Consider the following 25,551-nt stretch of genomic DNA (forward strand, 5'->3'; position numbering starts at 1 on the left):
TCAAGTCCCACTCCAGTGACTTGAGCACAAAACTCTAGGCTGACACTGCAGTGCAGTACTGAGGGAGCGCTCCACTGTTGGAAATGCCGTCTTTCGGATGAGATGTTAAACCGAAGCCCCGTCTGCTCTCTCAGGTGGATGTAAAAGATCCCATGGCCACTATTTCGAAGAAGAGCAGGGGCGTTATTCCCGGTGTCCAGGCCAATATTTATCCCTCAATTAACATCACAAAAACAGATTATCTGTCATTATCACATTGCTGTTTGTGGGAGCTTGCTGTGCTCAAATTGGCTGCTGTGTTTCCCACATTACAACAGTGACTACACTCCAAAATAGTACTTCATTGGCTGTAAAGCGCTTTGAGACGTCTGGAGGTGGTGAAAGGTGCTACAGAAATGCAAGTCTTTCTTCTTTCTTCTAACCTTTCTCTATAAGTCAGTCTTCTGACACTAGAGGTCAGCCTCATGGTCCTTCCCTGCACCAGTTCTACAGATGAGATATATCCTTTGCGCTGAGCTGACCAGAACAAAGTACGGTGTCCTGGCCAATATTTATTCCTCACCCAACACCTAAAAACAGATTATCTGATTATTATCTCGTTGCTGTTTGTGTGACATTGCTCTGCGCAAATTGGCTGCCGCGTTTCCTACATTACAACAGTGACTACACTTCAAAAATACTTCATTGGCTATAAAGCGCTATGGGATGCCCTGAGGCACGTTATAAATGCAAGTCTGTGAACAGAGGTGTAGCTGGCTAGAGTTGTACACGGCGTCAGACTGATACTCTACTGATTTGGAGATATGGCTGCTCCAATGGGCAAAGTGATGAGTCTACTATCAATCCCTCACCTCTCCCCAGATAGTTCAACATCATTCATCAAGTAATTATGCCCCCTATTTTTCTCCCAGTGTATCGGTAATTGAATTGAATTTTGCCATAGTTTTGTCCACTTGTAAATACTGTCTATGAGACCTTCTGCAATTTCTCAGCTGCTTCGTCAGACTCTACTGCCCTCCTCCCCCCACCCTCTGGAATTTAATATCATTTGCAGATTAACCAATTTGCAGTTTCTGAATCCAAAGAAAGAACTTGCTTTTCTCTAGCACCTTTCACAATGACCCAAAGCACTTTACAGCCAATGAAGTGCTATTTTGGAGTGTAGTCACTGTTGTAATGTGGGAAACGCAGCAGCCAATTTGCGCACAGCAAGCTCCCACAAACAGCAGTGTGATAATGACCAGAGCATCTGATTTTTAGGGATGTCGGTTGAGGGATAAATCTTGGCCAGGGCACCGGGGAGAACTCCCCTCCTTCGAAATAGTGCCATGGGATATTTTACATTCACCTCAGAGGGCAGACAGGGGCCTCAATTTAACATCTCATCTGAAAGAGGGCACCTCCGACAATGCAGCACTCCCTCAGTACTCGGCACTGGGAGAGTCAGCCTGGGTTATGCACTCAAGTCTCTGGTGTGGTGATTTGAACCCACGACCTTCTGACTCAGAATCACAGAATCACAGAAACCCCACAGTGCAGATAGAGGCCATTTCGGCCCATCGAGCCTGCACCGACACATATCCCACCCTATCCCCGTAACCCCACGTATTTAATCCCCCTAACACTAAGGGTCAATTTATCATAGCCAATCAACCTAACCCGCACATCTTTGGACTGTGGGAGGAAACCGGAGCACCCGGAGGAAACCCACGCAAACACGGGGAGAATGTGCAAACTCCACACAGACAGTCACCCAAGGCCGGATTCGAACCCGGGTCCCTGGCGCTGTGAGGCAACAGTGCTAACCACTATGCCTCCGTGCGAGAGTGCTGCCCACTGAGCCACAGCTGACACAAAGTTTGCAGTTTCTAAAATGGTATATAGATTATAAACAGTAGCGACCCCAGCGCCGATCCCTGGGGCACACCAGTCAGCCAGGTAAGAGCAGTGGGTTGCAAATTTGCTTTGTTTTTATGCGAACATGCAAATTTAAAATGGGAATTTTGCATTCCCATGCTCGCTGCTTCTACTTTTTGCAGCACAGGTTTTAACAGGTTGAATTCTTCAGTCTGGAGATTTGGGGTTGTTCTCTGCACAGCTATTGGTCAATAAATCCTAATTCCATGCCCATTTCATGCTCGCAGGAATGTCAATGAATTATGACAAGTCTTAGAGATGATCAACTACTTGGGATTCTGTCAGAACTGGCATCTGTTTTGCAACCAATGACTTACTAAAGGCAGATATAAGGTTAATGTTTCATAATGTAAGCAAACCTACAGTGAGGAACAGCCACTGCTTGTGAAGTGCATTGTTCCAGCGGTATGGAAATAAGAAATATTTTGGGAAAAGCAGCAGGTCTACATTGGAGCAGCATCACAGGAGAGTAGTACAGTACTGAGTTCAGCCTGAAATGAGCTTCCGACCACATACCCGTGCCATCACTAAGACCGCCTATTTCCACCTCCGTAACATCACCCGTCTCTGTCCCTGCCTCAGCTCATCTGCTGCTGAAACCCTCATCCATGCCTTTGTTACCTCTAGACTTGACTATTCCAACGCACTCCTGGCTGGCCTCCCACATTCTACTCTACGTAAACTTGGGGTCATCCAAAACTCGGCTGCCCGTGTCCTAACTCGCACCAAGTCCCGTTCACCCATCATCCCTGTGCTCGCTGACCTACATTGGCTCCCCGTTAAGCAACGCCTCAATTTAAAAATTCTTATCCTTGTTTTCAAATCCCTCCATGGCCTCGCCCCTCCCTATCTCTGTAATCTCCTCCAGCCCCACAACCCCCCGAGATCTCTGCGTTCCTCTAATTCTGGCCTCTTGCGCATCCCCGAGTTTCATCGCTTCACCATCGGAGTCCGTGCCTTCAGTTGCCTGGGCCCTAAACTCTGGAATTCCCTCCCTAAACCTCTCCGCCTCTCGACCTCTCTTTCCTCCTTTAAGACACTCCTTAAAACCTACTTCTTTGACCAAGCTTTTGGTCACCTGTCCTAATTTCTCTTTACGTGGCTCGGTGTCAAATGTTGTTTGATAATCGCTCCTGTGAAGCGCCTTGGGACGTTTTACTATGTTAAAGGCGCTATATAAATGCAAGTTGTTGTTGTTGTTGAGTTGAGCCACTGGGAGCTTCAGCGAGTGACAATAGCCAGCAGAAGAAGCAGTGACTTCAGCCAGTGCAGAGTAGGAGAAAAGCAGTGGGTTTGAGGTAAATGCTGTTGTGAAATACATCTGGACACCCCCCCCCCCTCCTCCCACATAGATCAGCCCAGCAAATGTATATTAGACTGAAATCTCCATAGTTTGCAGTTAAATTGAGAGTAGGATTCAGGGTTAGATTGAGGCTGTCATACGGGGTTAGGTTCAGGGTTAGATTGAGGCTGTCATACGGGGTTAGGTTCAGGGTTAGATTGAGGCTGTCATACGGGGTTAGGTTCAGGATTAGATTGAGGCTGTCATACGGGGTTAGGTTCAGGGTTAGATTGAGGCTGTCATACGGGGTTAGGTTCAGGGTTAGATTGAGGCTGTCATACGGGGTTAGGTTCAGGGTTAGATTGAGGCTGTCATACGGGGTTAGGTTCAGGGTTAGATTGAGGCTGTCATACGGGGTTAGGTTCAGGGTTAGATTGAGGCTGTCATACGGGGTTAGGTTCAGGATTAGATTGAGGCTGTCATACGGGGTTAGGTTCAGGGTTAGATTGAGGCTGTCATACGGGGTTAGGTTCAGGGTTAGATTGAGGCTGTCATACGGGGTTAGGTTCAGGATTAGATTGAGGCTGTCATACGGGGCTAGGTTCAGGGTTAGATTGAGGCTGTCATACGGGGTTAGGTTCAGGGTTAGATTGAGGCTGTCATACGGGGTTAGGTTCAGGGTTAGATTGAGGCTGTCATACGGGGTTAGGTTCAGGATTAGATTGAGGCTGTCATACGGGGCTAGGTTCAGGATTAGATTGAGGCTGTCATACGGGGTTAGGTTCAGGGTTAGATTGAGGCTGTCATACGGGGTTAGGTTCAGGGTTAGATTGAGGCTGTCATACGGGGTTAGGTTCAGGATTAGATTGAGGCTGTCATACGGGGTTAGGTTCAGGGTTAGATTGAGGCTGTCATACGGGGTTAGGTTCAGGGTTAGATTGAGGCTGTCATACGGGGTTAGGTTCAGGATTAGATTGAGGCTGTCATACGGGGTTAGGTTCAGGGTTAGATTGAGGCTGTCATACGGGGTTTGGTTCAGGGTTAGATTGAGGCTGTCATACGGGGTTAGGTTCAGGATTAGATTGAGGCTGTTATACGGGGTTAGGTTCAGGGTTAGATTGAGGCTGTCATACGGGGTTAGGTTCAGGATTAGATTGAGGCTGTCATACGGGGTTAGGTTCAGGGTTAGATTGAGGCTGTCATACGGGGTTTGGTTCAGGGTTAGATTGAGGCTGTCATACGGGGTTTGGTTCAGGGTTAGATTGAGGCTGTCATACGGGGTTAGGTTCAGGGTTAGATTGAGGCTGTCATACGGGGTTAGGTTCAGGGTTAGATTGAGGCTGTTATACGGGGTTTGGTTCAGGGTTAGATTGAGGCTGTCATACGGGGTTAGGTTCAGGGTTAGATTGAGGCTGTCATACGGGGTTAGGTTCAGGGTTAGATTGAGGCTGTCATACGGGGTTAGGTTCAGGGTTAGATTGAGGCTGTCATACGGGGTTAGGTTCAGGATTAGATTGAGGCTGTCATACGGGGTTAGGTTCAGGGTTAGATTGAGGCTGTCATACGGGGTTAGGTTCAGGGTTAGATTGAGGCTGTCATACGGGGTTAGGTTCAGGATTAGATTGAGGCTGTCATACGGGGTTAGGTTCAGGGTTAGATTGAGGCTGTCATACGGGGTTTGGTTCAGGGTTAGATTGAGGCTGTCATACGGGGTTAGGTTCAGGATTAGATTGAGGCTGTTATACGGGGTTAGGTTCAGGGTTAGATTGAGGCTGTCATACGGGGTTAGGTTCAGGATTAGATTGAGGCTGTCATACGGGGTTAGGTTCAGGGTTAGATTGAGGCTGTCATACGGGGTTTGGTTCAGGGTTAGATTGAGGCTGTCATACGGGGTTTGGTTCAGGGTTAGATTGAGGCTGTCATACGGGGTTAGGTTCAGGATTAGATTGAGGCTGTTATACGGGGTTAGGTTCAGGGTTAGATTGAGGCTGTCATACGGGGTTAGGTTCAGGATTAGATTGAGGCTGTCATACGGGGTTAGGTTCAGGGTTAGATTGAGGCTGTCATACGGGGTTTGGTTCAGGGTTAGATTGAGGCTGTCATACGGGGTTTGGTTCAGGGTTAGATTGAGGCTGTCATACGGGGTTAGGTTCAGGGTTAGATTGAGGCTGTCATACGGGGTTAGGTTCAGGATTAGATTGAGGCTGTTATACGGGGTTAGGTTCAGGATTAGATTGAGGCTGTTATACGGGGTTAGGTTCAGGGTTAGATTGAGGCTGTCATACGGGGTTAGGTTCAGGATTAGATTGAGGCTGTCATACGGGGTTAGGTTCAGGGTTAGATTGAGGCTGTCATACGGGGTTTGGTTCAGGGTTAGATTGAGGCTGTCATACGGGGTTTGGTTCAGGGTTAGATTGAGGCTGTCATACGGGGTTAGGTTCAGGGTTAGATTGAGGCTGTCATACGGGGTTAGGTTCAGGGTTAGATTGAGGCTGTTATACGGGGTTTGGTTCAGGGTTAGATTGAGGCTGTCATACGGGGTTAGGTTCAGGGTTAGATTGAGGCTGTCATACGGGGTTAGGTTCAGGGTTAGATTGAGGCTGTCATACGGGGTTAGGTTCAGGGTTAGATTGAGGCTGTCATACGGGGTTTGGTTCAGGGTTAGATTGAGGCTGTTATACGGGGTTAGGTTCAGGGTTAGATTGAGGCTGTCATACGGGGTTAGGTTCAGGGTTAGATTGAGGCTGTCATACGGGGTTTGGTTCAGGGTTAGATTGAGGCTGTCATACGGGGTTAGGTTCAGGATTAGATTGAGGCTGTCATACGGGGTTAGGTTCAGGATTAGATTGAGGCTGTCATACGGGGTTAGGTTCAGGGTTAGATTGAGGCTGTCATACGGGGTTAGGTTCAGGGTTAGATTGAGGCTGTCATACGGGGTTAGGTTCAGGGTTAGATTGAGGCTGTCATACGGGGTTAGGTTCAGGATTAGATTGAGGCTGTCATACGGGGTTAGGTTCAGGGTTAGATTGAGGCTGTCATACGGGGTTAGGTTCAGGGTTAGATTGAGGCTGTCATACGGGGTTAGGTTCAGGGTTAGATTGAGGCTGTCATACGGGGTTAGGTTCAGGGTTAGATTGAGGCTGTCATACGGGGTTAGGTTCAGGGTTAGATTGAGGCTGTCATACGGGGTTAGGTTCAGGGTTAGATTGAGGCTGTCATACGGGGTTAGGTTCAGGATTAGATTGAGGCTGTCATACGGGGTTAGGTTCAGGATTAGATTGAGGCTGTCATACGGGGTTTGGTTCAGGGTTAGATTGAGGCTGTCATACGGGGTTAGGTTCAGGGTTAGATTGAGGCTGTTATACGGGGTTAGGTTCAGGGTTAGATTGAGGCTGTCATACGGGGTTAGGTTCAGGATTAGATTGAGGCTGTCATACGGGGTTAGGTTCAGGGTTAGATTGAGGCTGTCATACGGGGTTAGGTTCAGGGTTAGATTGAGGCTGTCATACGGGGTTAGGTTCAGGATTAGATTGAGGCTGTCATACGGGGCTAGGTTCAGGGTTAGATTGAGGCTGTCATACGGGGTTAGGTTCAGGGTTAGATTGAGGCTGTCATACGGGGTTAGGTTCAGGGTTAGATTGAGGCTGTCATACGGGGTTAGGTTCAGGATTAGATTGAGGCTGTCATACGGGGCTAGGTTCAGGATTAGATTGAGGCTGTCATACGGGGTTAGGTTCAGGGTTAGATTGAGGCTGTCATACGGGGTTAGGTTCAGGGTTAGATTGAGGCTGTCATACGGGGTTAGGTTCAGGATTAGATTGAGGCTGTCATACGGGGTTAGGTTCAGGGTTAGATTGAGGCTGTCATACGGGGTTAGGTTCAGGATTAGATTGAGGCTGTTATACGGGGTTAGGTTCAGGGTTAGATTGAGGCTGTCATACGGGGTTAGGTTCAGGATTAGATTGAGGCTGTCATACGGGGTTAGGTTCAGGGTTAGATTGAGGCTGTTATACGGGGTTTGGTTCAGGGTTAGATTGAGGCTGTCATACGGGGTTTGGTTCAGGGTTAGATTGAGGCTGTCATACGGGGTTAGGTTCAGGGTTAGATTGAGGCTGTCATACGGGGTTAGGTTCAGGGTTAGATTGAGGCTGTTATACGGGGTTTGGTTCAGGGTTAGATTGAGGCTGTCATACGGGGTTAGGTTCAGGGTTAGATTGAGGCTGTCATACGGGGTTAGGTTCAGGGTTAGATTGAGGCTGTCATACGGGGTTAGGTTCAGGGTTAGATTGAGGCTGTCATACGGGGTTTGGTTCAGGGTTAGATTGAGGCTGTTATACGGGGTTAGGTTCAGGGTTAGATTGAGGCTGTCATACGGGGTTAGGTTCAGGGTTAGATTGAGGCTGTCATACGGGGTTTGGTTCAGGGTTAGATTGAGGCTGTCATACGGGGTTAGGTTCAGGATTAGATTGAGGCTGTCATACGGGGTTAGGTTCAGGATTAGATTGAGGCTGTCATACGGGGTTAGGTTCAGGGTTAGATTGAGGCTGTCATACGGGGTTAGGTTCAGGGTTAGATTGAGGCTGTCATACGGGGTTAGGTTCAGGGTTAGATTGAGGCTGTCATACGGGGTTAGGTTCAGGATTAGATTGAGGCTGTCATACGGGGTTAGGTTCAGGGTTAGATTGAGGCTGTCATACGGGGTTAGGTTCAGGGTTAGATTGAGGCTGTCATACGGGGTTAGGTTCAGGGTTAGATTGAGGCTGTCATACGGGGTTAGGTTCAGGGTTAGATTGAGGCTGTCATACGGGGTTAGGTTCAGGGTTAGATTGAGGCTGTCATACGGGGTTAGGTTCAGGGTTAGATTGAGGCTGTCATACGGGGTTAGGTTCAGGATTAGATTGAGGCTGTCATACGGGGTTAGGTTCAGGATTAGATTGAGGCTGTCATACGGGGTTTGGTTCAGGGTTAGATTGAGGCTGTCATACGGGGTTAGGTTCAGGGTTAGATTGAGGCTGTTATACGGGGTTAGGTTCAGGGTTAGATTGAGGCTGTCATACGGGGTTTGGTTCAGGGTTAGATTGAGGCTGTCATACGGGGTTAGGTTCAGGGTTAGATTTGAGGCTGTCATACGGGGTTAGGTTCAGGATTAGATTTGAGGGTTGGGTTTAGGATTAGAAACATCAAATCATAGAAACTTACAGCACAGAAGGAGGCCATTCGGCCCGTCGTGCCTGTGCCGGCTCTTTGAAAGAGCGGCCGTGCGTAGTCCCACACCCCCAGGATTACGCTGAGGATTCAATATAGATTTAGATTGAGGATTGGAATTAGGGATAGATTGGGTTTAGGATTAGATTGAGATGAGTTTCGAGTTAGGTTGAGGGTTGGGCTTCGGTTTAGGGCTGGGGTCACAATTAGATTGCGGCTGGAGGCAGGCCAAAGTGGGGCTCACGAGCATATTCCAGGCTAGTTTAATGGCTTGGAACATCCAAAGCCTGCACATTAGGATCCTGCAAAGTTTGCCTTCCTATAAAAGGGGTGATTTCACTGTGGGAAATGGGCGTCGTTGGCAAGGCCGGCATTTATTGCCCATCCCTATTTGCCTTGAGAAGATGGTGGTGGGCCTTCTCCTTAAAGGTTTGATACAACTGAGCAGCTTGCTAGGCCACTTCAGAGGGCAGGTAAGAGCCAACCACACTGGTGTGGGACTGAAGTCACATGTAGGCCAGACCAGGTAAGAACGGCAGGTTCCCTTCCCTAAAGAACATTAGAGAACAACAATCCAACAACTTCATGGTTGCACAATGTTACTGGTTGTAAAGCACTTTGGGGCATCCTGAGCTTGTGAAAGGCGAGACTCTAACCATCTCCCCTTGACATTCAATGGCATTACCATCGCTGAATCCCCCACTATCAACATCCTGGGGGTTACCATTGATCAGAAACTGAACTGGACCAGCCATATAAATACTGTGGCTACAAGAGCAGGTCAGAGGCTGGGAATTCTGTGGCGAGTGTCTCACCTCCTGACTCCCCAAAGCCTTTCCACCATCTACAAGGCACAAGTCAGGAGTGTGATGGAATACTCTCCACTTGCCTGGATGAGTGCAGCTCCAAGAACACTCAAGAAGCTCAACAGCATTCTGGATAAAGCAGCCCGCTTGATTGACACTCCATCCACCACCTTCAACATTCACTCCCTCCACCACCAGCGCACTGTGGCTGCAGTGTGTACCATCTACAAGATGCACTGCAGCAACTCGCCAAAGCTCCTTCAACAGCACCTTCCAAACCCGCGACCGCTACCACTTAGAAGGACAAGGGCAGCAGACGCATGGGAACATCACCACCTACAAGTTCCCCTCCAAACCACACACCATCCTGACTTGGACCTGTATTGCCGTTCCTTCACTGTCGCTGGGCCAAAATCCTGGAACTCCCTTCCTAACAGCATTGTGGGTGTACCTACACCATATGGACTGCAGCGGTTCAAGAAGGCAGCTCACCACCATCTTCTCAAGGGCAATTAGGGATGGGCACTAAATGCAGGCCTAGCCAGTGATGCCCACATCCCATCAATGAATAAATTTTAAAAAAAAATATATAAACGCAAGCTACTTCTATTTTTTGGAGCCCGGCAGGATTTCCATTGATCCTGATCTTTGCTGTTACTCAGCTCATCTGAATCTGGTTCTACACAGATTGGAACCAAAGCCAAGAGGCCTTTATCACATAGGCAGAGAGAACGATTCCAGAGACACAGGGAGAAAGAAGCTCAGATAATGAGAGAGGGAGAGAAAATCATTTAGACAGACATAGAGAGAGAGAGAGAGAGAGAGAGAAGGAGAAAGAAGTTCAGAAGATAGAAAGCAAAATAAGTTCAGACACAGGGAGGACAGACAGGAAGAGAGAGAAGTTCAGACAGAGGGAGAGGTCAGACACACAGTTAAAGAGAAGTTTGGATACTCAGGGAGAGGGAGAACGTGGCATGAAAAAAGATAGTTCAATTGGACAGTGAAGGAGAGGGTTAAGAGAAGAGAACTGCATATACACACAAGACAGAAGATTAGTTTTAGTTGTTTATGGTCACAGATGGACATGTCATATGAGTGAGCATATTTACAAAAACATGAAAATAAAATAATTTAGCTCCAGAGCTTCAGGGCTTTGCTGCAACAAAATTAGTACAAGCTTCCCTTGTCAGCACATCTCCAAGTCTGCCACTCCCTCAACTAACACCCACTGTTTCCTCTCTGTTAAACAATTCCTTATCCCTCTCCAATTTATACCTGGGCTACGCACTGGTGTGTAACAGCCTTTCATGCAGAACTTTATTGAAAGTTTCCTGGAAGTCTGGGTTCACGACTCGTAGAGTGTTCCAGTGCTCACTTGGAACATCACTCCCTCAGAAAATTCAAGGAGGTTGGTCAGGCAGGATCTCTCCTTCTGAAACCATGATGACTGGCATTTATGAGGCCACTGCATGTGTGTAAACTTTGTCCCTAAAGACCGATGCCATCGTTTTGCCAGTTATTGATGTACGGTTATTGGGTGTTTTGTTGCCCTTTCGGAAAATGGTTTCTATCCAATCCAGTGACATCTTCCCTGTACTCACTGACTCTCTCATAAAGATTTTCAGCACTTTGTAGGTTTAATCTCTAGTTAGGGCCGGCCTTAGCGGTGGGCGCCGTGGTCAGGGGGGTGCCGTGGTCAAGAGAGTCTGACATTATCGGCGTCGACCTCTGCAAAGAACTTGGCTATCTCCAAAGTCTCCTTCCAACAGACTGTAGCACTTGTCAAGAAAAGCAAACTTCAAGTTTCAAGAGCAAGTTACCAAACACATAGATAGCACTCGGGATCCTGTTAACCATCCCTGTATAGGTGGCGAGAAGCGAATAGAGCTCCTCAAAGCTGAAGCTCATAAAACATATTTGCGATCGACCATGGACGATGACAGGCTATCTTCGCTGGCCATCCCGTCTAGCAAGAATGATGTGGCTCAAAATATCTCGGTGAACAAAGTTTTTTATTTGTTATTGTTATTTACTAGTTTAGTGTTTAGTTTAATGTTTAGTTTATTTGTCACTTAGCTATCATGTTATTTGTTATGACTTATATCGTTTATTATTTAAATTATAAAAAGCTTTTGAGATTACAGCTTTATTTCTGAAACTTTTGCTAATATTACTACATACTTAAACTCAAAGAAAGGGCGCCAAAATACAAGTTCGCCCAGGCACCATTTTCCCTAATGCCGGCCCTGTCTCTAGCCTCACACCAGGGACAGAAAGTAGTGCAGAAAGCACAGCTGTGTCTCTCTCACCTCCGAGTCTGAAGGTCATGGGTTCAATTCCCACTCCAAAAACTTGAGCACAAAATTTAGCCTGTCTTTTGCAAGAGACATTAAAACAAGGCTTTGCCTGCCCTCTCAGATGGATATAAAAGATCGCACGGCATTATTTTGAAGAAGGGCAGGGGAGCACTCCCCAGTGCCCTGGCCAATATTTATCCCTCATCACCAACATCACTAAAAACAGATTATCAGGTCATTATCACATTGCTGTTTGTGGGCCCTTGCTGTGCGCAAATTGGCTGCTGCGTTTCCCACATTACAACAGTGACTGCATTTCATTGGCTGTATAGCGCTTTGGGAAGTCCTGAGGTGGTGAAAGGCACCTTATAAATGCAAGTCTTTATCTCTTTCTTTCTATATAACACCTGTCCCGGCAGACTTACTGGTTTTGAGCTCTTTAAGCCTGTGTAGGACTTCATTGCAAATGACATCAAAGTTGTTGTTTAGTTGTAGATCTCCTGTGATGGTTGTCATACCGTCAGTGCCTCTCTATATGCTGCATACTACAAGCCCCACTGCAGGATTAGAGCACATAATCTAGGCTGGTCCTCCAGTGCGGTACTGAGGGAGTGCTGCACTGTCAGAGGCATCTCATCATTCAGATGAGATGTTGATCTAAGGCCCTGTCTACCTGTTCAGAGGGATGTGAAAAATACCACGCCACTATTGGAAGAAGAGGTCCTGGTGTCCTGGGGCCAACATTCCTCCCTCAACTAACGTCTCCAAAAACAGATGAACTCTTCATTTATCTCACTTTCATAGTAACAGTATCTGCAAGAAAGCCACTGGCTGTAGAATGAGTGCTTCAGGATGTTGTGAGGACATGAAAGGTGTTAAATAATTGCAAGTTCTTTCTTATTACTTCCTGAATGAAATCATTTACGATTTTAAATATTTTTAGTTAATCCTCAGTATTGCCATTGTTTACATCCTCAAGGAATCTCAGATCTCCTTTGATAAGCATTTTGCTGTTGTAATACTTACTGTTGTGTTTGGCGCCTACAGATTTGCTCATTTCCAGTTCCCTCTTTATCTCTCTGCCTATCTTTGTTTTCTCACTTTTCGAGAAGATTGTATCATTTTTTTGCTACAGGCTAAAGTGTTTGTTTTCTTATTTACTTTCCCAGCACGGGCTTGATGGGCCGAATGGCCTCCTTCTGTGCTGTAACCATTCTATGATTCACATTTCATTGTCTTGTTAATTTCATTTGTTTAATTGGTATTTGCCAATTGTATTTATTCTGTCTGTCCATTTATCCTCAATTTTTTTTTGAGTATCATCGCCTGCTATTCAATCAGTTTAAGGTCATACCTCATTCCCTTGAAGTTCGCAGTTTAAAGTTGTATACCTAGTTGCCATTACAGGTCAAGATGTGAGTTATACCTCTGATGGAATCTCTAATGCACTGAGTCAGAAAATGGTCAGGCATTCCAGGCACTAGCTCAGCTTCTAGACTGCATGAGCACTCCTAGTTTATACAAGGTGGGAGAATGGAGGGTTAGACGCACTAAGAGATTGAGATAGAGAGATAGACAGACTGAGAGATTGAGATAGAGAGATAGACAGACTGAGAGATTGAGATAGAGAGATAGACAGACTGAGAGATTGAGATAGAGAGATAGACAGACTGAGAGATTGAGATAGAGAGATAGACAGACTGAGAGATTGAGATAGAGAGATAGACAGACTAAGAGATTGAGATAGAGAGATAGACAGACTGAGAGATTGAGATAGAGAGATAGACAGACTGAGAGATTGAGATAGAGAGATAGACAGACTGAGAGATTGAGATAGAGAGATAGACAGACTGAGAGATTGAGGTGGAGAGATAGACAGACTGAGAGATTGAGATGGAGAGATAGACAGACCGAGAGATTGAGATAGAGAGATAGACAGACTGAGAGATTGAGATGAAGAGATAGACAGACTGAGAGATTGAGATGGAGAGATAGACAGACTGAGAGATTGAGATGGAGAGATAGACAGACCGAGAGATTGAGATAGAGAGATAGACAGACTGAGAGATTGAGATGAAGAGATAGACAGACTGAGAGATTGAGATGGAGAGATAGACAGACTGAGAGATTGAGATAGAGAGATAGACAGACTGAGAGATTGAGACGAAGAGATAGACAGACTGAGAGATTGAGATAGAGAGATAGACAGACTGAGAGATTGAGATGAAGAGATAGACAGACTGAGAGATTGAGATAGACAGACTGAGAGATTGAGATAGAGAGATAGACAGACTGAGAGATTGAGACGAAGAGATAGACAGACTGAGAGATTGAGATAGAGAGATAGACAGACTGAGAGATTGAGATGGAGAGATAGACAGACTGAGAGATTGAGATAGAGAGATAGACAGACTGAGAGATTGAGATGGAGAGATAGACAGACCGAGAGATTGAGATAGAGAGATAGACAGACTGAGAGATTGAGATGAAGAGATAGACAGACTGAGAGATTGAGATGGAGAGATAGACAGACTGAGAGATTGAGATGGAGAGATAGACAGACTGAGAGATTGAGATAGAGAGATAGACAGACTGAGAGATTGAGATAGAGAGATAGACAGACTGAGAGATTGAGATAGAGAGATAGACAGACTGAGAGATTGAGATAGAGAGATAGAGAGACTGAGAGATTGAGATAGAGAGATAGACAGACTGAGAGATTGAGATGAAGAGATAGACGCACCAAGAGATTGAGATGGAGAGATAGACAGACTGAGAGATTGAGATGAAGAGATAGACAGACTGAGAGATTGAGATGGAGAGATAGACAGACTGAGAGATTGAGATAGAGAGATAGAGAGACTGAGAGATTGAGATGAAGAGATAGACAGACTGAGAGATTGAGATAGAGAGATAGACAGACTGAGAGATTGAGATGAAGAGATAGACAGACTGAGAGATTGAGATAGAGAGATATACAGACTGAGAGATTGAGGTGGAGAGATAGACAGACTGAGAGATTGAGATAGAGAGATAGACAGACTGAGAGATTGAGATGAAGAGATAGACAGACTGAGAGATTGAGATAGAGAGATAGACAGATTGAGAGATTGAGATAGAGAGATAGACAGACTGAGAGATTGAGATAGAGAGATAGACAGACTGAGAGATTGAGGTGGAGAGGCAGAAACACTGGGGCCTAAATCCATTAGTACCCGAAACCGGGCACGACTGCGGTGACATGTAGCGATGGGGCACCAGAACGGAGAAGTCCGACCTCAGAAAATCCCGGAAAGTTGTCCGAGAGCGATATTGGTCAACTGTCCCGTGATCTCACTGCTTGAGTGTCGATGGTGGAAAATTCATCCCCCTGTCTCTTTCTATATATATATTTCCATCTCTATATCTCTCTCTACCTCTCTCTAACTTTTTATATCTCTATATTTCTCTCTCTCTCTCTCTCTATATATATATACATATATATGTCTCTCCCTCTTTACCACTCTCTGTGTATATATCTCTCTATCTCTATATATATGTCTCTATCTCTCTGTGTGCTGTGCAGAGAAAGAAATTGAGAACATAACTGAAATTCTTAAAATTAATCCAGATCTGGCTGGTTTTCTACTGTGATGGAAACAGTCTACGGAATTGATTTAATGTGTGGGGGGTGGATCCATGTCGCCGAGTCTCCTTTGTAACTCAGTGACTCACTGAAGGCATTCATAAGAAACTTGCTGTGTTGTTCATGTTACGAGTGTGGTACAGTATTAAGAGACAGGAGTGTGATGTAAACTGGCCTGGCCGGGCTGACCCGAACTGAACCATTCCAAGTTCGTCCATTTCTGATATCTTCAGGAATACTTGGAGGTTTAAGAGATTTACAGAGGTCGCCTGTCGCACATTCACTTATCCAGCCACAAATTTGCTGCCACTGTATCACCTGTAGCTGGAGTGGTTCAACACAGCAATAATACCCTGACTGCTCAGTGAATCCAACGGACCAGTGTGAAACTGAGACGCACACAACAGAAAGATCCCAGGGCCAGTCTCTAGTCGGTGCTGAGTTACATGATCTCGGTGCGGGCAGTGATTGGGGCCAGGAGGCAGAAATTTAAGCCCGAATTCCATCTCCTGATCATTCTCTCGTAAAAATTCACCCCAAATTCCCAGTCCTGATCACTATTTAGTAAAAATTCAGACTGAGATTCATCGCAGAGAGAGCTTTACTCTGTATCAACCCGTGCTGTACCTGCCCTGGAAGTGTTTGATGGGACAGTGTAGAGGGAGCTTTACTCTGCATCAACCCGTGCTGTACCTGCCCTGGGAGTGTTGATGGGACAGTGTAGAGGGAGCATTACTCTGTATCTAACCGGGCAGTACCTGCCCTGGGAGTGTTTGATGGGACAGTTTAGAGGGAGCTTTACTCTGTATCTAACCCGTGCTGCACCTGCCCTGGGAGTGTTTGATGGGACAGTGTAGAGGGAGTTTTACTCTGTATCTAACCCGTGCTGTACCTGCCCTGGGAGTGTTTGATGGGACAGTGTAGAGGGAGCTTTACACTGTATCTAGCCCGTGCTGTACCTGCCCTGGGAGTGTTTGATGGGACAGTGTAGAGGGAGCTTTACTCTGCATCTAACCCGTGCACTACCTGCCCCGGGAGTGTTTCATGGGACAGTGTAGCGGGAGCTTTACTGTGTATCTAACCCGTGCTGTACCTGCCTGGGAGTGTGTGATGGGACAGTGTATAAGGTCCTTGATTCTGTATCTAACCAGTGCTGTACCTGCCCTGGGAGTGTTTGATGGGGCAGTGTAGAGGGAGTTTTACTCCGTATTTAACCCGTGCTGCACCTGCCCTGGGAGTGTTTGATGGGACAGTGTAGAGGGAGCTTTACTCTGTATCTAACCCGTGCTGTACCTGCCCTGGGAGTGTTTGATGGGGCAGTGTAGAGGGAGTTTTACTCTGTATTTAACCCGTGCTGTACCTGCCCTGGGAGTGTTTGATGGGACAGTGTAGAGGGAGCTTTACTCTATATGTTAACCGGTGCTTTACCTGCCCTGGGAGGGTTTGATGGGACAGTGTAGAGGGAGCTTTACTCTGTATCTAACCCATGCTGTACCTCCCCTGGGAGTGTTTGATGGGACAGTGCAGAGGGAGCTTTACTCTGCACCTAACCCGTGCACTACCTGCCCCGGGAATGTTTCATGGGACAGCATAGCGGTAGTTTTATTGTGTATCTAACCCGTGCTGTACCTGCCTGGGAGTGTGTGATGGGACAGTGTATAAAGACCTTTATTCTGTATCTAACCCGTGCTGTACCTGCCCTGGGAGTGTTTGAAGGGGCAGTGTAGAGGGAGTTTTACTCTGTATCTAACCCGTGCTGTACCTGCCCTGGGAGTGTTTGATGGGACAATGTAGAGGGAGATTTACTCCGTATCTAACCCGTGCTGTACCTGCCCTGGGAGTGTTTGATGGGGCAGTGTACAGGGAGCATTATTCTGTATCTAACCTATGCTGTACCTGCTCTGGGAGTGTTTGATGGGACAGTGTACAGGGAGCTTTACTCTGTATCTAAGCCGTGCTGTACCTGCCCTGGGAGTGTTTGATGGGACAGTTTGGAGGGAGCTTTACTCTGTATCAACCAGTGCTGTACCTGCCCTGGGAGTGTTGACGGGACAGTGTAGAGGGAGCATTACTCTGTATCTAATCCGTGCTGTACCTGCCCTGGGAGTGTTTGATGGGACAGCGTAGAGGGAGCTTTACTCTGTATCTAACCCGTGCTGTACCTGCCCTGGGAGTGTTTGATGGGACAGTGTAGAGGGAGCTTTACTCTGTATCTAGCCTGTGCTGTACCTGCCCCGGGAGTGTTTGATAGGACAGTGTAGAGGGAGCTTTACTCTGTATCTAACCCGTGCTGTACCTGCCTGGGAGTGTGTGATGGGAGAGTGTATAAGGACCTTTATTCTGTATCTAACCCGTGCTGTACCTGCCCTGGGAGTGTTTGATGGGGCAGTGTAGAGGGAGTTTTACTCTATATTTAACCCGTGCTGTACCTGCCCTGGGAGTGTGTGATGGGACAGTGTATAAAGACCTTTATTCTGTATCTAACCCGTGCTGTACCTGCCCTGGGAGTGTTTGAAGGGGCAGTGTAGAGGGAATTTTACTCTGTATCTAACCCGTGCTGTACCTGCCCTGGGAGTGTTTGATGGGACAATGTAGAGGGAGATTTACTCCGTATCTAACCCGTGCTGTACCTGCCCTGGGAGTGTTTGATGGGGCAGTGTACAGGGAGCATTATTCTGTATCTAACCTATGCTGTACCTGCTCTGGGAGTGTTTGATGGGACAGTGTACAGGGAGCTTTACTCTGTATCAACCAGTGCTGTACCTGCCCTGGGAGTGTTGACGGGACAGTGTAGAGGGAGCATTACTCTGTATCTAACCCGTGCTGTACCTGCCCTGGGAGTGTTTGATGGGACAGTGTAGAGGGAGCTTTACTCTGTATCTAACCCGTGCTGTACCTGCCCTGGGAGTGTTTGATGGGACAGTGTAGAGGGAGCTTTACTCTGTATCTAGCCTGTGCTGTACCTGCCCCGGGAGTGTTTGATAGGACAGTGTAGAGGGAGCTTTACTCTGTATCTAACCCGTGCTGCAGCTGCCCTGGGAGTGTTTGATGGGACAGTGTCGAGGGAGCTTTACTCTGTATCTAGCCCGTGCTGTACCTGCCCCGGGAGTGTTTGATAGGACAGTGTAGAGGGAGCTTTACTCTGTATCTAACCCGTGCTGTACCTGCCCTGGGAGTGTTTGATGGGACAGTGTAGAGGGAGCTTTACTCTGCACCTAACCCGTGCACTACCTGCCCCGGGAGTGTTTCATGGGACAGTGTAGCGGGAGCTTTACTGTGTATCTAACCCGTGCTGTACCTGCCTGGGAGTGTGTGATGGGAGCGTGTATAAGGACCTTTATTCTGTATCTAACCCGTGCTGTACCTGCCCTGGGAGTGTTTGATGGGGCAGTGTAGAGGGAGTTTTACTCTATATTTAACCCGTGCTGTACCTGCCCTGGGAGTGTTTGATGGGACAGTGCAGAGGGAGCTTTACTCTATATCTAACCGGTGCTTTACCTGCCCTGGGAGTGTTTGATGGGACAGTGTAGAGGGAGCTTTACTCTGTATCTAACCCGTGCTGTACCTGCCCTGGGAGTGTTTGATGGGGCAGTGTAGAGGGAGCTTTATTCTGTATCTAACCCGTGCTATACCTGCCCTGGGAGTGTTTGATGGGACAGTGTAGAGGGAGCTTTACTCTGCACCTAATCCGTGCACTACCTGCCCCGGGAGTGTTTCATGGGACAGCATAGCGGGAGCTTTATTGTGTATCTAACCCGTGCTGTACCTGCCTGGGAGTGTGTGATGGGACAGTGTATAAAGACCTTTATTCTGTATCTAACCCGTGCTGTACCTGCCCTGGGAGTGTTTGATGGGGCAGTGTAGAGGGAGTTTTACTCTGTATCTAACCCGTGCTGTACCTGCCCTGGGAGTGTTTGATGGGACAATGTAGAGGGAGATTTACTCTGTATCTAAATCGTGCTGTACCTGCCCTGGGAGTGTTTGTTGGGGAGGTGTACAGGGAGCATTATTCTGTATCTAACCCATGCTGTACCTGCTCTAGCAGTGTTTGATGGGGTAGTATAGAGGGAGTTTTACTCTGTATCTAACCCGTGCTGTACCTGCCCTGGGAGTGTTTGATGGGACAGTGTAGAGGGAGCTTTACTCTGTACCTAACCGGTGCTTTACCTGCCCTGGGAGTGTTTGATGGGACAGTGTATGGGAGCATTATTCTGTATCAAACCCGTGCTGTACCTGCCCTGGGAGTGTTTGGTGATGCATTGTAGAGGGAGATTTACTCTCTATCTAACCCATGCTGTATCTGCCTTAGGAGTGTTTGATGGGACAGTGTAGAGGGAGATTTACTCCGTATCTAACCTGTGCTGAACCTGCCCTGGGAGTGTTTGATGGGACAGTGTAGAGGGAGATTTACTCCGTATCTAACCCGTGCTGTACCTGCCCTGGGAGTGTTTGATGGGGCAGTGCACAGGGAGCATTATTCTGTATCTAACCTATGCTGTTCCAGCTCTGGGAGTGTTTGATGGGACAGTGTACAGGGAGCTTTACTCTGTATCTAAGCCGTGCTGTACCTGCCCTGGGAGTGTTTGATGGGACAGTGTAGAGGGAGCTTTACTCTGTATCAACCCGTGCTGTACCTGCCCTGGGATTGTTGATGGGACACTGTAGAGGGAGCATTACTCTGTATCTAACCCGTGCTGTACCTGCCCTGGGAGTGTTTGATGGGACAGTGTAGAGGGAGCTTTACTCTGTATCTAACCGTGGTGTACCTGCCCTGGGAGTGTTTGATGGGACAGTTTAGAGGGAGCTTTACTCTGTATCTAGCCTGTGCTGTACCTGCCCCGGGAGTGTTTGATAGGACAGTGTAGAGGGAGCTTTACTCTGTATCTAACCCGTGCTGTACCTGCCCTGGGAGTATTTGATGGGATAGTGTAGAGGGAGCTTTACTCTGTATCTAGCCCATGCTGTACCTGCCCCGGGAGTGTTTGATAGGACAGTGTAGAGGGAGCTTTACTCTGTATCTAACCCGTGCTGTACCTGCCCTGGGAGTGTTTGATGGGACAGTGTAGAGGGAGCTTTACTCTGCATCTAACCCGTGCACTACCTGCCCCGGGAGTGTTTCATGGGACAGTGTAGCGGGAGCTTTACTGTGTATCTAACCCGTGCTGTACCTGCCTGGGAGTGTGTGATGGGACAGTGTATAAGGACCTTTATTCTGTATCTAACCCGTGCTGTACCTGCCCTGGGAGTGTTTGATTGGGCAGTGTAGAGGGAGTTTTACTCTGTATTTAACCCGTGCTGTACCTGCCCTGGGAGTGTTTGATGGGACAGTGTAGAGGGAGCTTTACTCTATATCTAACCGGTGCTTTACCTGCCCTGGGAGTGTTTGGTGATGCATTGTAGAGGGAGCTTTACTCTCTATCTAACCCATGTTGTATCTGCCCTGGGAGTGTTTGATGGGACAGTGTAGAGGGAGATTTACTCCGTATCTAACCCGTGCTGAACGTGCCCTGGGAGTGTTTGATGGGACAATGTAGAGGGAGATTTACTCCGTATCTAACCCGTGCTGTACCTGCGCTGGGAGTGTTTCATGGGGCAGTGTACAGGGAGCATTATTCTGTATCTAACCCATGCTGTACCTGCTCTGGGAGTGTTTGATGGGACAGTGTAGAGGGAGCTTTACTCTGTATCTAAGCCATACTGTACCTGCCCTGGGAGTGTTTGATGGGACAGTGTAGAGGGAGCTTTATTCTGTATCTAACCCGTGCTATACCTGCCCTGGGAGTGTTTGATGGGACAGTGTAGAGGGAGCTTTACTCTGCACCTAACCCGTGCTGTACCTGCCTGGGAGTGTGTGATGGGACAGTGTATAAAGACCTTTATTCTGTATCTAACCCGTGCTGTACCTGCCCTGGGAGTGTTTGATGGGGCAGTGTAGAGGGAGTTTTACTCTGTATCTAACCCGTGCTGTACCTGCCCTGGGAGTGTTTGATGGGACAATGTAGAGGGAGATTTACTCTGTATCTAACCCGTGCTGTACCTGCCCTGGGAGTGTTTGATGGGGAAGTGTACAGGGAGCATTATTCTGTATCTAACCCATGCTGTACCTACTCTGGCAGTGTTTGATGGGGCAGTGTAGAGGGAGTTTTACTCTGTATCTAACCGGTGCTTTACCTGCCCTGGGAGTGTTTGATGGGACAGTGTATGGGAGCATTACTCTGCACCTAACCCGTGCACTACCTGCCCCGGGAGTGTTTGGTGATACATTGTAGAGGGAGCTTTACTCTCTATCTAACCCATGCTGTATCTGCTTTAGGAGTGTTTGATGGGACAGTGTAGAGGGAGATTTACTCCGTATCTAACCTGTGCTGAACCTGCCCTGGGAGTGTTTGATGGGACAGTGTAGAGGGAGATTTACTCCGTATCTAACCTGTGCTGAACCTGCCCTGGGAGTGTTTGATGGGACAGTGTAGAGGGAGCTTTACTCTGCATCTAACCCGTGCTATACCTGCCCTGGGAGTGTTTGATGAGACAGTGTAGAGGGAGCTTTACTCTGTATCTAAGCCGTACTGTACCTGCCCTGGGAGTGTTTGATGGGACAGTGTAGAGGGAGCTTTAATCTGTGATGTGCCTCAATAATCCCGAGACTCGATGTTAGCGAAACAAAACAAGGCTTTTATTAACTTAGAAGATAACACGTAGTGGAGAGAGGTATCTTCCCTGGAGGTCTGCAGTACTGGCTGTGAGGCCAGACTGAGCTGGCTTACATAGAGGCCAGGTATGGGCGGAGCCCTACACACAACACATTCCATACATTCCAATACACAATACAATGGTGAGGAGAAACCTGAAACCAACCACAGTCACAGGCAATACAATGGTAAGGGGGGAACCTGAAACCAACCACAGTCACAGGCAGTGATGAATGGAATATTTCATCACATTCACCCCTTCTATAGATTTAGTCTGTTCGGGGGTTTGGTAGTCCTCTGCGACCGACGTGGCTGTTGTGGTGTCGCGGGTGTCGGCTGGGTGTCCCCGGTGGCCTCCTGGGTCTCTGCCGGGGGTGCCGCCAGGGTTGTTGAAGGGGTAGTTGGTGGGGGTGCCGTTGGTCGATGTTCTTCCGGGGGTGATGAAAGAGTAGTGGGTGGGTAAGAGTTGCTGTGGTCATTGTTGCTGCTATTGCCGTGGTTGTTGTCGTTACCGGCTGGGGCGACGTCTTTTATTGACACGGTGTCCTCCCTTCCGTCGGCGTGCCGGACATACGCGTATTGGGGGTTGGCGTGGAGTAGGTGCATTGGCTCCACGAGAGGGTCCGTCTTATGGCCCCTCACATGCCTTCGCACGAATACCGGACCCGGGGTGGAGAGCCATGATGACATGGATACGCCTGAGGTGGATTTCCGGGGGAAGCTAAACATTCGTTCATGAGGCGTGGAATTAGTGGCAGTACACAATAGCAACCGTATCGAATGGAGCACATCTGAGAGGACTTCCTGCCAGCGGGAGATAGGGAGGCCCTTGGTCCTTAGAGCTAGAGTGACTGCTTTCCATACTGTCCCGTTCTCTCGCTCCACTTGACCGTTACCCCGGGGGTTGTAGCTGGTGGTACGGCTCGTGGCGATACCCCTGGACAGCATGTACTGGCATAGCTCTTCACTCATGAAGGACGCCCCCCTATCCGTGTGGATGTAGCTCGGCATACCGAACAGGCAGAACAGGCTGTTGAGGCATTTAATGACCGTGGCGCTGGTCATGTCTGGGCAAGGGAAGGCGAATGGGAACCGGGAGTATTCGTCCACAATGTTCAGGAAGTAAACATTGCGGTCGACGGACGGGAGGGGGCCCTTGAAATCTAAGCTGAGCCGCTCAAAGGGCCGTGTAGCTTTGATTAAGTGGGCTCTATCAGGGTGGTAGAACCGAGGCTTGCACTCAGCGCAAGTGCGGCAGTTCCTGGTCAGAGACCGAACTTCCTCAATCGAGTAGGGTGAGTTGCGGGACTTTATGAAGTGGAACAGCCGCGTGACCCCTGGGTGGCAGAGGTCGTTGTGGAGGGTCTGTAGCCGATCCCCGGTGGCGCTGGCACACATCCCTCGTGAGAGGGCATCTGGGGATTCGTTAAGGGCCCCTGGCCGGTAAATGATGTCACACTCGAAGGTGGAGAGCTCGATCCGCCACCTAAGAATCTTATCATTTTTGATCTTCCCCCTCTGTTTATTATTGAACATAAACGCTACCGACCGCTGGTCGGTAAGTAGGGTGAAGCGTTTGCCGGCTAGGTAGTGGCGCCAGTGGCGCACTGCCTCCACGATGGCTTGGGCCTCCTTTTCCACGGAGGAGTGTCTGATCTCGGGCCCTTGGAGGGTCCTCGAGAAGAAAGCTACGGGCCGCCCCGCCTGGTTGAGGGTGGCCGCCAAGGCAAAGTCAGACGCATCACTTTCCACTTGAAATGGAGTGTTCTCGTCCACTGCCTGTAGCGTGGCCCGCTCAATATCCTGCTTAATGCTTTTGAAGGCGGCGTGGGCCTCAGCAGAGAGCGGAAAAGAGGATGCTTTCAAGAGGGGGCGGGCTTTGTCGGAGTAGTTGGGGACCCATTGGGAATAATAAGAAAATAACCCCAGGCACCTTTTCAGGGCTTTGGGAGTGTTGGGCAGGGGCAGCTCCTGTAGGGGGCGCAATCGGTCGGGGTCTGGTCCGATTTCCCCATTCTCCACCACGCTGCCTAGTATGCAGAGGCGCGTGGTGTTGAAAACGCACTTGTCCTCGTTGTAGGTGAGGTTGAGTTTTTGTGCGGTTTTCAGGAACCTCTCGAGGTTCGAGTCGTGATCCTGCTGGTTGTGACCGCAGATGGTGACGTTGTCGAGGTAGGGGAAGGTTGCCTGCAAGTGGTGGTCATCGACCATGCGATCCATCTCCCTCTGGAAGACCGAGACCCCATTCGTCACCCCAAAGGGGACTCTGAGGAATTGGTAGAGGCGTCCGTTCGCCTCGAAGGCGGTGTACGGGCGGTCCTCTGGTCTGATAGGGAGCTGGTGGTACGCTGACTTGAGGTCGATGGTGGAGAACACCCGGTATTGGGCAATTTGGTTCACCATTTCTGATATGCGGAGTAGCGGGTAGGCGTCTAGTTGGGTGTACCTGTTGATCGTTTGGCTATAGTCGATCACCATCCGTTTCTTCTCGCTACCCCTTACCACTACCACTTGGGCGCGCCACGGGCTGTTGCTGCGTTCAATAATGCGCTCTTTCAGGAGCCTGTCTACCTCGGTCGCGATAAACCGCCTGTCCTCCCAGCTGTACCTCCTGCTTTTGGTCGCTATTGGCCGGCAGTTAGGGGTAAGGCTCGCGAATAGCGAAGGCGGCTTTACCTTCAGGGTAGCCAGGCCGCACACTGTGAGGGGCGGCTGGGACCCACCGTACTTGAGCGTGATGCTTTGGTGGTTGCACTGGAAATCCAGGCCCAAGATCACGCTCGCGCATAGATTCTTCATGATTAATACTTTAAAATTATCGTATACAGTCCCGTTAACGGACAATTGTACCGTGCAGTAACCCAGAATGGTCGATGTCTGGGTTTTATCAGCCATAGAGATGGTACCCCGAGTAGGGACCACCTTTAGGGAGAGTTGTCGTGCCAGTTCCGGGTGGATAAAACTCTCCGTGCTTCCACTGTCAATTAAACATTTAACCCCGCACCCGTTTACCTCGATGTCCACCATTGATTTGGATAGCGGGTGGGGCCTGGTCTGGTCCACTGTGACCGATGCCACTGTAGGGCCCTGATCGAGACAAGATGGCGTCCGCGCTGTCTGCTCACAAGATGGCGGACCCCACGAGGTCGGGCAAGATGGCGTCCAAGATGGCCGCTCCCACGGCGCACACGCGGCGGTGGCGGGTTTTGGTTTTCCAGCGGGGTTCCCTCTGCACACCTTCCCAAAGTGCCCCTTCTTACCGCACTTAAAGCAGGTGGTGCCTTTCGCCGGGCACAGGTTTCTGGTGTGCTTCGGCTGCCCGCAGAAGTAGCAGTTGGGTCCCCGACGCGTCGCGGCTGTCGTAGGGCTTCTGGGGGAAGAGCGGGGCCCCGACGGTGTCGGGCTGCCGGGCGGGGAAGATGCCTTCCAAGATGGCGGCGCCCTTGGTGCACACGTGGCGGCGTGGACGGCGCGGGCTGAAGAGTAGGCGTCCGAGTTTCTCTGGGCCACATCCAGGGATCGCGCGGTGTCCGCAGCCTGTTTCAGGTCCAATCCCGTTTTTTCCAGCAGTCTTTGCCGGATGTAAGTGGAGCTGAGGCCTGTGATAAAGGCATCGCGAACAAGCTCGTCGGTGTACACTGCGGCTTTTACATCTCGGCACTTGCAGTCTTTGCCAAGCATTTTCAGGGTGCCTAGGAACTCCTCCACCGATTCCCCAGGTCGCTGTGCG

The sequence above is a fragment of the Somniosus microcephalus genome, chromosome 21 (assembly GCF_052327205.1).
Source record: "Somniosus microcephalus isolate GS21.2 chromosome 21, FLI_Smic_1.0, whole genome shotgun sequence".
NCBI lineage: Eukaryota > Metazoa > Chordata > Chondrichthyes > Squaliformes > Somniosidae > Somniosus > Somniosus microcephalus.